The sequence below is a fragment of the Otolemur garnettii genome, unplaced genomic scaffold, assembly GCF_000181295.1.
Source record: "Otolemur garnettii isolate 467f Iridium unplaced genomic scaffold, OtoGar3 scaffold00038, whole genome shotgun sequence".
NCBI classification, from domain to species: Eukaryota; Metazoa; Chordata; class Mammalia; order Primates; family Galagidae; genus Otolemur; species Otolemur garnettii.
In genome coordinates, this window is record NW_003852433.1 from 3,071,800 (window position 1) to 3,084,386 (window position 12,587).

General features: G+C 37.5%; 1 protein-coding gene and 1 pseudogene across 1 annotated transcript in view; one reads left to right on the forward strand and one right to left on the reverse strand.

Moving 5' to 3' along the window:
- The window catches only part of TTC28 (tetratricopeptide repeat domain 28), a 472,107-nt gene that overhangs the window by 198,041 nt on the left and 261,479 nt on the right, over positions 1 to 12,587 (reverse strand). The window lies entirely within an intron of this gene.
- On the forward strand, positions 1,967 to 3,762 carry LOC105886985 (annotated as a pseudogene).

The following is a 12,587-nucleotide window of genomic DNA, read 5'->3' on the forward strand; positions in this document are numbered from 1 at the left end:
ATTTTTAGCTTAGACACTATTGATATCTCAGGCAAATAGTTCTTGGGTGTGGGAACAGTCCTGTGCTCTGTAGGATGTGTAGCAACATCCCTGACTTCTACCCACAAGATGCCAGTAACTAGATGTCACTAAACGTAAGACACATACATCCCAAGTCATGACCACCAAAAATGTCTCTAGACGTTGCCAAATGGCCTCTGGGGGAAAAGTCTTTCCCTGTTGAGAACATTGTTCTACACAAGCAAAATAATAAGAAAGCTGAATAAAGATTTTCATAGAAAAGTTGTCACATTAAAGAAAAAGATTATACTGGGTGGTGCCTGTGGCTCAAGGAGTAGGGTGCTGGTCCCACATGCCCAGGGTGCTGAGTTCAAGCCCTGTCCTGGCCAAAACTACAAAAAAAAAAAAAAAAGAAAGAAAGGAAAAAGATTATAAACATGTTAAATGCTCGGTAATAGCAGAATGATTAAATAAAGTATGGCACAACCATGTTAAGAGACACAGTTATTTATTTATTTATTTTATTTTTTTGAGACAGTCTCAAGCTGTCCTTCTAGGTGGAATGCCATGGTGTCACAGATCATAGCAACCTCCAACTCTTGGGTTCAAGTGATCCTCTTGCCTCAGTTTTTCTATTTTTAGTAGAGACAGCTCTTGCTTTTGCTCAGGCTGGTCTCGAACTCATGAACTCAAGCAATCCATCTGCCTCGGCCTCCCAGAGTACTAGGATTACAGGTGTGAGCCACCATGCCCAGCCAAGACACAGTTATTTAAAAAAATGTTTTTACAATACCAAAAGTTTTTAAAATGCTCACTCTGCTAATTAGGATAGTACTAGCGGCTGTAACAAGCACTACTATTCACTGACTTAACACACAAAAATGTTTAGTTCTTGCTCACAAAATGGTCCAAGATGGTGGCAGAGTGACAGGACAGATAGGATAGGGCCCTGTTCCACACAAGCATTCAAAGACTCTAGCTGCTGGCAACTCTATCATACTTACTCATAGTAGCTTCCAAAGTTAACTTTAATGTCAGTATCCACTCTAGCACTTGGAGAAAGAGCATGGGCAATCATGACTGGGAGTTCTTTTATGCAGGCCTAGAAGTAGCAAAAATCACTTCCATTCATATTCTGTTTTATAGAACTGAGTCATAGGCCACGACTACCTGCAAGGTTGGTTGGGAAATATACTATAATCACAGGTCCAGAAAAAAGAGAAGTTTGATAAACCAATAGTTCAGTCTTTGTCAATGTCATGGTATAATATGAAATAAAAAGCATGGTTTAATGTATTATACATACAATGCAATACTAATCTTTTTAGAAAACATGTTCAGAAGCAATAATACCTTGAAACCCAGTAATTCTACTTCTAAATATACCTTCTAGGGAAACACAAAGAAATATGTACAAAGTTATTAAAAAATATCAAAAATGACCTAAATGATCAATAGGGAAGTAATTAAATAAAACATGGGAAACCCACGTTATAGAATACTGTGCATAAAAGAAATAAGGTAGAACTACATAAACTGAGTTAGAAATATCTCTAAGGCATACTGGTAAGAGCAGAAAGCAAGAAATAGAATAACACTTAAAAGTATGATGCCAGTTACATTTAAAAACATAAAACTAAATTATTTGTGTGTGTGTATATACATGCATATGTATAGAATAAGATGTGGAGGAGGGTTTTCACTAGCAGCACTACAAACGTTTGGGATCAAACAGGTCTTTATTGGGGGCAGGAGAGTAGATCTTGTGCCTTATAGGATGTTCAGCAGCACCCTTGGCCTCTCCCACCACCAACTCCCACCCTCTTTGGAAGAAGACTCACTAAACAGACAAAAGTGTTACTCTCGAAGGAAAACAGAGTAGGAACAAAGGGTACATCTAACCTGTAATGTTTAAAAAATGTACTATAAGCTTTTTTCCAATGGGTTTGCCCATTTCCCTTTTCCAATGGGAAAGGAAAAGACTCATATCAACATCATTGTCATTGGACATGTAGATTCGGGCCATCTGATCTACAAATGTGGTGCTATTGACAGCAGAACCATTGAAAAATTTGAGAAGGAGGCTGCTGAGACGGGAAAGGGCTCCTTCAAGTATGCCTGGGTCTTGGATAAACCCAAGGCTGAGGGTGAGCATGGCATCACCACTGATATCTCCCTGTGGAAATCTGGAACCAGCAAATACTACGTGACTATCATTGATGCCCCAGGTCACAGAGACTTTATCAAAAACATGATTACAGGCACATCTCGGGCTGACTGTGCTGTCTTGATTGTTGCTGCTGGTGTTGGTGAATTTGAAGCTGGTATCTCAAAGAATGGCAGACCCGTGAGCATGCCCTTCTAGCTTACACACTGGGTGTGAAACAACTAATTATTGGTATGAAAATGGATTCCACTGAGCCACCCTACAGCCAGAAGAGATATAAGGAAATCATTAAGGAAGTCAGCATTTACATTAAGAAAATTGGCTACAGAATTGAGTACATAGGATTCTTATTTCTCTATTCTTATAATACTTTACTAAGAATAATGTGTTTCACATCCATCCAGGTTAATACAAAGGATGTAAAGTCTCCATCTTTTTAAGTTGCTGAATAGTATTCTATGGTATATGTATGCCACAGCTTGTTAATTCATTCCTAGGTTGGTGAGCATTTAGGCTATTTTTGATATGAGGACAATTAAGGTCCTAGTACATGGTGGGGGATGGAGGATGGGGAGAGCTAAGAAATGGAAGGAGGGAGGGGGTGGAGGGACAAGGAGTGTGGTACACCTTTGAGGGGGAGACACAATTATAAGAGGGTCCTTATCTAACAAAATCAATCAGTGTAACCTGGTTCTGTGTACCCTCGATGAATCCCTAACAATTAAAAAAAAAAGAAAAGAAAATTGGCTACAACACTGACACAGTACCATTCATGCCAATTTCTGGTAGAAATGGTGCCAACATGTTGGAGCCAAGTGCTAACATGCCTTGGTTTAAGGGATAGATAGAAAGTCACCTGGAAAGATGGCAATGCCAGTGGAACCATGGTGCTTCAAGTTCTGGATTGCATTCTGTCACCAACTCATCCAACTGACAAGCCCTTGCATCTGCCTCTGCAGGATGTCTACAAAATTGGTGGTGTTGGTACTGTCTCTGGGGGCTGAGTGGAGACTGGTATTCTCAAACCCAGCATGGTGGTCATCTTTGCTCTAGTTAATGTTACAACTGAAGTAAAGTCTGTTGAAATGCACCATGAAGCTTTGAGCAAAGCTCTTCCAGGGGGCAACATGAGTTCCAATGTCAAGAATGTGTCTATCAAAGATGTTCATCGTGGCAACATTGCTGGTGATAGCAAAAATGGCCCACTGATGGAAGCAGTCGGCTTCACTGCTCAGGTGATTCTCCTAAACCATCCAGGCCAAATTAATGCTGGCTATGCTCCTGTACTGGATTGTCACACAGCTCACATTGCTTGCAAGTTTGCTGAGCTGAAGACTGAGTACCACTCTAGTAAGAAGCTGGAAGATGGCCCTAAATTCCTGAAATCTGGTGATGCTGCCATCGTCAATAGGGTTCCTGGCAAACCCACGTGTGTTGAGAGCTTCTCAGACTATGCTCCTCAGGGTCATTTAGCTGTTTGTAACATGAGACAGACGGTTGTTGTGGATATCACCAAAGCAGTGGATAAGAAGGCTGCTGTTGACCAGGTCACCAAGTCTGCCCAGAAAGCTCAGAAGGCTAAAAAGGCTAAATGAATATTATCTCTAATACCTGCCACCCCAGTCTTAATCAGTGATGGAAGAATGGTCTCAGAGCTGTTGTTTCAATTGGCCATTGAAGTTTAATAGTAAAAGACTGGTTAATGATAACAATGCATCGTAAAACCTTCAGAAAGAAAGGAAAATGTTTTGAGGACCATTTATTTCTTTTTGTGTGGCAGTTTTAAGTTATTAGTTTTTAAAATCAGTGCTTTTTTATTGTACATTGATTTTTATCATTTTCTATAAGAAAGCATGAATATTGATTATAAACTGAATAGGTTTTAATATTTTTGATATATTCTATTTTAAGATTGTTTATTTTACATAAGTTATTTTGTCAAAACTCAGTTTTTGAACAGATACATAAAAATAACATGGTATGTGAAATTTAAATACGGAAAATAAATGTGACATAAATTGATACAAAACACCAGAAAATATTAGTACAAAAAATGATAAGATGCCACATCATAAAGTTACCAATAATAAACATGAAATCTCTGCTGTCCATATTGTAAAACTTAAAATTTAAGCCAGATAATCATTGTCAAAATCAAATCTTTTTAAGGACTATATAAATGTTATATATTTAAATGTTGAATGTGAATTTTGTAGGTTTAAAGCAATCTATGAAGTACAAACATAGGTAAGAACCTGAGTCCAATCTTTAACTTCAGAGTCAGATCTATGCCAGAATATTTACAATAATTATATAATATCCTAAATTCCCTTAATTTAGCAATTACAATGTCACAGAGGCACCTCTTTTGAAAAGAAAATGGATCAAAGAAAATGGGATACTGTGTTCTTGAGGGAGGCCCACCAGCTACTTCTGCCTTTTTTTTTTATTAAGTCATATATAAGTCATATATACATAGATCATGAATACATTTATGCCTTTGTGGGATTAAATGTGTCAATTATTTGTACACATTGGACTGCTTACATCCTACTAATTAACATAGCTTTCACTTCATTTACTTAATCACAGTGTTAAGACATTTGTGTTCAATACTTGATAGATTTGACTTATTCCCTTGCAATATGCTCCATAGATGTGGTCCCACCATTATCCCCCCCTCTATCGAACCACTCCCTCCTCTGCCCTCCTTCATCCTGGGCTATAGTTGTGATCATATGAAAGTGTGAGTGATTATAAATTGGTTTTATAGTAGTACTGAGTACACTGGATTTTTTTTTTCCATTCCTGAGATACTTTACTAAGAAGAATATTTTCCAGTTCCATCCATGTAAACATAAAAGAGGTAAAGTCTCCATCTTTTTTTAATGCTGCATAGTACTTGTTAATGGAAACAACTTGACCAAAAATCTGTCACAGAATTTTGAGACCCACTAAAGGTTAATGAGGAAAAAAAAAAATACTATAAGAATCTATCCATGTATTATTTGTATAATTTTTACTTTTTAAAATGTCAGAAATAAAATGCATAATATTAACAGTAATTATCTTTGAGTAATTACCTATGAAACTACAGATGACATTTGCTGTTTATATATATTTCTTCTATAAATATGTATTGTTTTAGAAAATTAAAAATAAAATGAACTTTATTTCTGAAGAAAAGAACAAAGGCCAAAAAAATACAAAATTTCAATAGTGCTTACCGATGGGAAATGAAATGATGTTATTTTATTTTTCTTACTGATCTTTGCTCTCCAAATTTCCTACATTGGCATGTACTAATTTATAATTCAAAGAAGTTTTATTTGATTTTTTTTAAATCCTAGTCTTATTGCCTCTGAATTAAAAAGAATGGTGGTCCCAAAAGAATAAATTAGAACCAAATGGGGTCAGAGATAGTGTTGGTATCTCGTCCTTCTCTATAAGATAGCTGGAAATCCTTGCTGCTGAGGCCACCATGGTTGGGAAAGAACGGTTTAGAGCTGGGGCTGAGAACTGGAGACCTAGGATGATAGCTTGTCTGAGAACTTAAGAGCCACAGAAAGGCAGTTAGGGCACACAATGGGTAACAAACAGATACAGTACAGTTGTGAACACATTCTCCAACTAGGAACTAGGAAGCAGTACAGACAGACCGGCCAGTGAGAAGACTGAAAAGAGCCTAGGGTCACTGTTAGGTAGAAACAGAATCACAAATCTCTGCTGAAGTAAGTTGCTAATAATAGGTTCTCAGAGAGTTGCTCTATTCGATTTGTAAGTAAAAAGTTACATTGTGTGTCACTATCTAAATAATATATTTGGTTTTGTGTTTTTTAAAAGCACGTTCATATTTCTTGAAAAATCTTTAATATTTTGGCTAATTTACCTATAATGGAAAAGTACTATTTATTCAGCATCTATTATGTGCCACGCAGTGTACACCCAGACTGGCTCACTTTTAACTCACAACACACTAGAATTGGATATTGTTATCATATTTCAGGGGCTAAAAGACCAACAGTCAGGAAGCTTACTTAACCAGGAGCACACAGTAAGTAAAATATAGGAGTAGGACTTGATTAATCTCAAGATTCATTCATTCAAACAACCAAACCAATATTTATTGAGACTCAGACTATGATGCACTTTGCTTCCATGAAGTGTGCAGGGCCAGAGTAGAACATAGACTTCAAAAACAAAATTGCAATATAACGTTTGATGAGGACTGGGAAAGGGCAACAGACAAGGTGAAAATACAGCAAGAACCCTTAACCTTGTCTATGGTTTAGGGAACACCTACCGGAAAAACTAAAATTTAAAATGAAGCCTGGGTCAGTGTGGTGGCTCATGCCTGTAATCCTAGCACTCTGGGAGGCTAAGGTAGGTGGACTGCTTGAGCTCAGGAGTTCGAGAGTGGCCTGAGTGAGAGTGAGACCTCGTCTCTACTAAATATAGAAAAACAAGCCAGGTGTAGCAGGCACCTGTAGTCCCAGCTACTAGAGAAGCTGAGGCAAGAGAATCTCTCAAGCCCAAGAGTTTGAGGTTGCTGTGAGCCATGATGCTACAGCACTCTACTCTGGGCCAAAGTAAGACTCTGCCAAAAAAATAAAAATAAAAATAAATAAAATGAAGCCTGAAAGAATGAGTAAGAATTAGAAACATAAAGTGGGCAAAGGCACGGGGAGGAAGACAAGATGTAAGAGGCAAGAGAGGACACAGAACTTTCAAATTACTAAGAAAACTCACGGGGATGAGTCATGAAATGCAACCTCCACTGCAGTGACAGTGGCGAGGAAGAAAATTAGAAAAGGATGTCAAAGACTGTTCAACAGTGAATAAGGAAGACTGGAATAAGCAAGGAAAAAGGGCAAGGTCTAATTTGGGTTTCAGAAAGATTCTACTACAGAAAAGCAAAAAAAAAAAAAAAATTGGAGGGGAGTCTGTGTGGACACAGGGAGATGTGTTAAAAGATTGTCAAGTCCAGGGAGAGAGAAATGTAGACTGAATGGGGGGATGGCTCTGGGTTTACAGAGAAGTGCACAGATGTAAGAAATAGGATATAGAATTGAATGGAATCAATATTTGTATAGAGGCCAAATGGAATAACCTACTATGAGAACCTACTACATGCTTGGCTCTCCCACAGGTGATCTCTAACTCCCAAAAGAATCCGAGGAGGTCATCTCACTGCACAGAAGCTGCAGAGTCTCAGCCAGGAGGCTCAGTCTCAAGTGGGAGGGCTAATATTCAAACCTCAGTTTGACTTAAAAGAGCTCAGGTTCTTTTCAAAATAGACTGAATCTGAATGAATTCAAAAACTTCAAAATCATGCTTTTATTTAATAGCTTAAAATCAAAAGAAACAGGATAGGTAGAAGAATCTTCATTCTGTATCTGGATTTATTAAGCTATAAAGATTTCAAACTAGCAGGGTCCTTGGTCATCAGAGAACCACAGGGTTTTACAGCTGGCCTAGAGGAACTTTGGAGGTGCATGCATTGTCTAGCTGTTCCTTCCTTCCCATGCAAGTACAACCAAAGCTTTATGTCTGGCAATTTAGGTCTGATTTTCTTTTAGATTTTTATCTTTTGAAATGTTTCAAACAGAGGAAGTATAAAAAAATAATGAATACACATGACCTAGCTTTAACAAATTTTAACATTCTCCCATAATTGCCTCAAATTTTCTCTTCTTGTCCCTCCCCCGTTTTAGGAAAATAAACATTACAGATACAGTTTACCCCTTCCTTCCACTTCTGGAGCAACCATAATATTGAATCTAATGTTTACAGTCCCATCTACATTACTGTATGTTATGAATCCATAAAAACTAATAATGTTTTTGTATGTTTTCAAATTTTATATAAATGATGACATGCTGCACACGTCATTCTGCAGATTTGATTTTCTATGTTTATTTGCACAGATTTATATTTTTTTTGGTAAAAAAAACAACATGGTGAAGTGAGGTAAACATGGACTTTTGAGTCAGTGAGGGATTATGGCTTTTTCATGTAAGCCCTCAGGCAAGTTACTGTATCTTCCAGAGCTCATTTCTTGATTTGTAAAAATGAGGATAAGGACCTATCTTGCAAGGCTTTGGGGAGGTATAATACTTATCTTCAGGCCTGGAAAAAAGTAAATATTCAATAAATGTTAACTATTACAATAAAATAGTATACATTCAATAAATGTATTTTTGTAACCTGTAAAAGTTCTTCACATTTGCTTAGGAAAACTGAGTCCTAGAATGGTCCTAAGGTCTCCAGTGCCTGACTGTGATTATTTCTAGGGCAAGTCTTTGTGAATTTTTATGAATGCCCCTATCCAGCTAGCCTTAGCTTGTTTATTTTAATGGCAAAATTAAACTACCAATTATTTGATCTCTACCAAATGCCATTTAATAAATCTATGATCAGGAGTCTAAATTGGAGAAGTCTTTTAAAGCCTAACACTGTTCCCCATCCCCAGCCATCTGCCCTTACACCCCACTTCCGTGGATTAACACCCATCCTGCTATAATTCTGTATTATTATTATCCATACATTTAATAAACATTTATCTGCATTTTCAATAAAGATGCTAAACTCAGGCTCGGGACTGACATCAGTAGAAGCATCACTATTTATATCAACTCTGCCTCACTCATCTCATCCAAAGCTCTTCTGATTATATTATTGTACAAGAAACATCAAAAATAAAATAAAATAAAATATATTTATTCATCACCTCATTTTCAATACCTTGATCCAACTTCTCATATATACCTGCACCTGTCAAAACTTCACCCATTCTTCATAATACCTCTCAATTGCCAACTTTCATAAAATCCATCCTGACTGCCCCCTCCTCGCCCCATGGAGGGCACATGCTCTCCCTCTCTTTCTGAATGTCAAAGCATGTGGCAAATAGTTAGCCCTATGTCCCCTGGATTAAACTGTAAGCTCCCCCAGGGAAAGACATCCCACTTCCTTCTCTCATAGGCACCCAGAAATACTCAAGAATGTGCTGAATTGAATTCTGTGGAGAGCTGGCTGTGAGGCGGCAAGGCCCCCACAGGCTGGGGAACATTCAGGGAATGAACCACCAACTGCTTTTCCTCCTTTTCCCAAACAACCATATTCCTTTCTTCATGTTCCCCCTGCCAGAAGTCATGTAGCTCTTTATCTAGTTAATTTTTAAGAACTATGCAGAGATCCTTGTGATCTTTCCCTTTTCACTTCTTACCATATGTTAATGAAGTTGAGTAGAAACCATTAACAGGATGATTTGTCTTTATTAAAGTCATTTACATTTTCCAATCATACTGTAAGACCAAAGATATGTCTTTTGTCTATGCTACTTCTTCGCAGACAACCCTGTCAAGATACTATAAAATAAAGCTGATTTTGTGCTTTGGTGCTGGCTGCAGCCATCAGCTCAGTCAGACCTCCTGATCCCATCTTTCATCTCTGTGTCTTCTCTTGTTCTATATTTTCCTCAGTCCCCACCACTTCCACTCTCTGGTTTACTCCCCTTCCCCACACTGGTTTGAGATAGAATTCATTATTAAGAGTTGGTACACTGTGATGGGATATTAGCCAATATTCCTAACTGTTATGGAGAGTAGGGAAGCCTGCTTATTCTAATGTCCACATGGACACAGTATCTCTGTTTAAGGGGTAAAAGTAATAGCTATGCTTATCAGGAGCTTCTGCCATGCCTGATGCTCCACCTGTAGTAGTTCTATTCTCATATTACCCTAAGCAAAGTGAAATTGCTCCATTTTCCAGATTGCAATAGAACCATAATTTAGATCCAGCTCTCGCTAACTCTAAGGCCTACACTTTTTCCATTCCATGTATCCTACACAATAAACTTGACTTACAATAATATGACTTACATCACTCTGTGAAGGACTACCCTGTCACATAGAACTGGGTTTGAGACAAGGAACACAATGAATAAGTAAATCAGGATGCTTTCAGACACAGCCAAACAGTAATTTATAAAACAAACTATCCTTTCCACAGATTTCCTAAGTCTCTAGTTCTACCATTCCCTAGAGAAAATACCAACTCACTTGGGATATTAATTATGATAAAAGTTTATTAAATACTCATAAATGTTAGATACTTTAGGGAACACTAGAAAAACATAGCCTTGTATCTACACTCTCATTCAAAGAAAATTAAGTGTCTAAATGATGAGGGCTCTAGGTAGCAATAAATACTACTTTATTACTTGCATTTTCCCTATCCTTCTCTTACAAACTGTTTATTATTTATTTAGTCTCTTGTATTTCAGGCCAAATGCCAAAAACTAATATGTGTTCCAGGTAAAATATGATCTTAGCAGAGAATAATAAAAACAACTCACTATCAGCCTTATCTCTATTGTAAGGGTCCTTGTGAAATATTACCTATAGTGTCTTCATGTTCCTTTGCTACTTCAAACTGAAATAGGGAATAAAAATGACCTAAACCTTTTAGATGAATACAGTGCAGATGAAGAGATGCTCCTTTATTTTAATGCTACACACAGACACATCATACAGAGAGACAAGAGACACAGAGAAAGGACTCTGTTCAACCTCATTTGTTTATCCATAGTAGATTTAGACATTTTTACCTTATAAGTATCATCAAATCTCTAAAACACATTTTTTCTCAGCGCCTATGTTCAAGGTGGTGTAGCACAGTAATTAACACACCTGACAAAGCCAAAAAGATCACGTATACCTAAAGTCCAGACTACAATTTACACCTGATGATAATTCTGCCAACTGCCCAGGGTCAAATTGATGATAAATTTTAATAAATTGACACTTCCATCTAGTCATTTCCAAAGGACTGAAAGAAATGAGATTAACATAGAAAAATGTCAAACTGGTGAATGACTGACCTATATGGCTATCAAGAATTAAATGAGGATTTTCGATGATGAAGACGTTAAATGAAAATAGAATAAAACAATTGATGAGATAAATATACACAAATCAAACTTTTGCAAGCAGGGCCAACTCTGAAATGAAGGTATGTTTTCCTAGGTCAGGGAAGGAACTTGCATAAACCCAAATCCTTCTCCTTTCCCCATGCATGAATTCCTTTTACAAGCCACAGAATCATTTATTTCACCACTGGAGATCAGGCTTAAATGGAAATAATCTCTTGGAAGAAGTAGCTTATTGATTTTCATCAAATTACATTGATCCCCTCCACACACTGATTCACACTAAGGTTTAAGTATCTACTGAACAGAAAGTGGCTTTTGCACTCCCTCTCTGCACAAACATCTAAGTATACATGGGGTGTTAGAAACAAGGGGATGTTATTGAAAATCAGGAAAGGCGGACAGGGGGCCAATTCACTGTCCCTCAGACCGTTGGAATGCCGGGCTGCAGGCCCTGGGACAAGTCGGTTGCTAAGCAGGACAGGCAGTGGCAGCAAAAACATCACTGGATAAATGTCCTAGGTGAGCTGCATGTGGCCCGCGGGCCGTAGTTGGACGTCACCTGAAAAACATTCCTTCAAAATTCTTCCTAAGTCCCCTAAGAAGTCCATTTACAAAGTCTACTCCCATGATTATTCTAATTATGCATTGGGTCAGCTGTGAGATATATTGTAGTAATTGCTAATTAAAATACAACAGCCCATGATCACAGACTGGTAAGTAATGATAAATGTATTCATTTAAAGAAGAAAGGGAGAGACTTAAAGAGATCTTGGTTAACAAATAGCTCTAGCCCCCTCAGATTTCTCTATATAAAATATTCATTCATTCTGTGGTCTCTGACGCAAGTTATGGTTGTACAGCACTTCCAGATCTTGTGTTGTTTAATTCTGTGGAGAAGTGATGAAATATGTCCACTTTCTAATCATCTTTCAACTTTAATAACATTTGATGCTAATTATAGTATTTGTGCTAGCCCAAGCAGCAGTTAAGTGTCCAGAGCCAGTGCAAGAGAACCTAGTTTATCATGTTGCTCTGACATTAGACCATAAAGGAAAATTTAGCCTACTCTGCTGATAAACAAATCTGGCTAATATGTCCCTTGTAGTAGAGGAGCTCTGATTAGTATTTTCTCTCTTTTAAATAATTTAAGACTTGGGAGCTGCATTTTGCCTTAAATAGCACTAGGGTTTCATAAACAAAAGATATGAGACCTCTTATCAAGGGTTTGAAAAGTCACTGAATTTTGGCTATGGGAGGCCAGAAAAACAAAACTGACGTATTTGTATCCTGGGACTCACACTACATTCTAGTTGCCATTCTCATTATGATTTTACTCAGCACTGTTGCAAGAAACAGCCACTCAAAAGTAATTTAAGTGCAACTGACTCATGTTTTTGCAGATAATGGGGGAAAATCTGTATCCTGGAGGTGAGGGCAAAGGAAATAAAATTTGAAGAACAAAGGAAAGACCAGTCAGGATAAAGT